The 2,537-nt window shown below is 36.8% G+C and overlaps 1 pseudogene; it reads right to left on the minus strand.

The window, feature by feature from the left end:
- Positions 1–1,561: 1,561 nt before the first annotated feature.
- On the minus strand, positions 1,562–2,537 carry LOC127122045 (leghemoglobin Lb120-34-like; annotated as a pseudogene).

Below are 2,537 nucleotides of genomic sequence, written 5' to 3' on the forward strand. Positions count from 1 at the left end.
GCAACAGCGGATCACTAATGATGATATCTTTAGGTATGATCGTGTGTATGATGGTGTCCAGATCATTGATTCTTATGGTGAATTTTCCAATATGCCTCTTCTTGGTACATGTGGTGGAATTAATTACAACCCTGTTTTGGCTCGCCGTCAGCTTGGGTTCTCCTTAAAGGATAAACCTAACAACATTCTGTTGGAAGGTGTGTTCTTTCAAGAGGCTAAAGATCCCCAGAACTTGAAGGGCAGAATGGTCCGCGCTTGACGCAAGATTCATAGGAAGGGAAGGAAAGAGCTGGGTCCGAAGAATTGTATAGCTTTGGAACCCTACACCTCTTGGGTGAGGAAGAGAGCTTCTGAGCACCGCATGCCCTATGACTATCCAAGACCTACCCCTATGGTTATAGTTGGGCCTTCAACCCTCCCTAACCAAGGAGTAGAGGAGTTGAGAGATGAAGACCGTTCGCGTGCTTGGGTCCGTGAGCGAGAGGAACTACTTCAGCAACTCAGAGATAAAGATGCTGTGATAGAATTTCTAAAGCATCAGATTATTGATGAGCCTGACGATGTGGTTACTTCTCTTCTTCCTCAGTCATCCAGGTTTTGGAAGAGGAAGTATGACCGACTCACCAAGGAGAAGGCAGATATGGAGGCATCTTATGAGAGAGAGGTGAAGAGGCTTCGTGCAGCTTATCTTCCGGTCTCGAGAGCTTTGGACGATTGTTTCTAGGGTTCCATAGGATGTTCATTTTCCTTCTCTCTTGTATTGTATTTGGTTACCAAGACTGTACTTCTTCGTTGGTGTAAAATTTTCCAAATATTATTGATATGAGCATTTCCATTATATGTCTAAAAGATCAATATTTCAAAATATTTATAAATAGATCTCTATAAAGTTCCTCTGATTAAAAACAAATCATATGCACAAACATTACATGCATCATATGCATAAGCAGGTTTTGTTCAGAACTTCTTGATCAGTGGTCTAACTCTTTGTTCTTCATTTATTTTGAAGACAAGCTGACGCACCGGTATAACACCAGGGAAAATCTACCAAAGCTGATGGATCATCTTGAACAAGAGAACAGAGAGTTGAAGGAGGAAGTAGCTAGGCTGTCTGCCATGATGGAGTCAGTGCTGGCTGCTCAGAGCCAGTCTTCTCCAACACCTGCAACTCCTCCCACGAGGACAGTCATCTCAGAGGTAGCTTCTTCTACTGTGCCTGCCGCCACTGCTCACTTTGCGTCGACTATGCCAGCCGGGTTTCCCTGGGGGACGCCTGCTAACTTTGTTCCTGAAGGTCTTGCTCCGACCTTCGCTTCTCTGCCGCCATCTAGCCCGGTCCTTGCTGTGCCACTTCCCGTTGTGCACACGTTACTGAGAGTCGAAGACACTATTTATCATTCTGAGCCATCTGAGGGCCGAGATGTTTATGAGAAAATGGATGCGATAGATAGAATTCATATCAAAAATAGGTGATATCAATTTTTATTAATAAATCAATGATTAGTAGTATATACACGACCATAGTATATCATGGTTGGTTACTATATTAACTATTGTTTTGTCACTTTACGAACTACACAATATACACGAGCTAAATTATATTTAAATATATGACATATTTCTATTGTTCAAAGTTAATTTTACGTAAATATATTTAATTATATATTTTTGTATTACTGAAATTGAAAATAAGTGACCAATACGCAATAAAAATTTAAGAATGCAATATTTGTGTTATATTACGTACCACAAAATATGGATCAACAACTCCCTTCTGAATGTGAATGGCACCCAATATTGCATCTCCTAAAACAACTTCTCCTGATACTCGAAGTTGAACAGCTGAGTCGTGCACCTATAATTTAAAAAGTATAAATATTTTAAGATTTGTATTATCCAATTTAAGTTATAAAGTCTTACAAACTAACACAATTTATGAAGTAGCATGCTCGAAAGACCTTTTTTTATCCCATTAACTTTTGAATATGGTCTAATTTATTGGCTTTATGTAAGATCATATAGGTAAAATTTAGATTAAAATAAAGAATACGATTATATTTATTGGCTTACATGACTTGAATGTGGAAAATCAAAATTTTATAATTTTACTAAATATTACATTAAAAGTGGAATGAAACATTATATTTATAACAATTGTTACTTAAAATAATATTTAACAACCACTTATTTAAAAAGTAGAACTAAAAAATGAAATAAAATTTAATTAAATATGGATTACACTCACCATTTCAAAAACCTTTTCGGCATGGGCTTGAAGTTTAGGACTATCCACTACTCCTGCGAATCCTTAAGAAATGAGAACATTCCTTTTGTTGCGGGTGCTTTTTTTAATATACTATTTTGAATAAATCAACCAAAATTATTTTGTTTAGTATACCTCATTTCTTATAAAACAACAATTAACAAAAAAAAAGTCAAACACACAGAAACAATTCAAAGCTTACATGATGTAGAACAAAACACTATAACTCCCATGAGCTATTAACTAAAGCTTCTTGCTTCTCAGTGAAACCCAT

The sequence above is a fragment of the Lathyrus oleraceus genome, chromosome 2 (assembly GCF_024323335.1).
Source record: "Lathyrus oleraceus cultivar Zhongwan6 chromosome 2, CAAS_Psat_ZW6_1.0, whole genome shotgun sequence".
In the NCBI taxonomy this organism is placed as follows: Eukaryota; Viridiplantae; Streptophyta; class Magnoliopsida; order Fabales; family Fabaceae; genus Lathyrus; species Lathyrus oleraceus.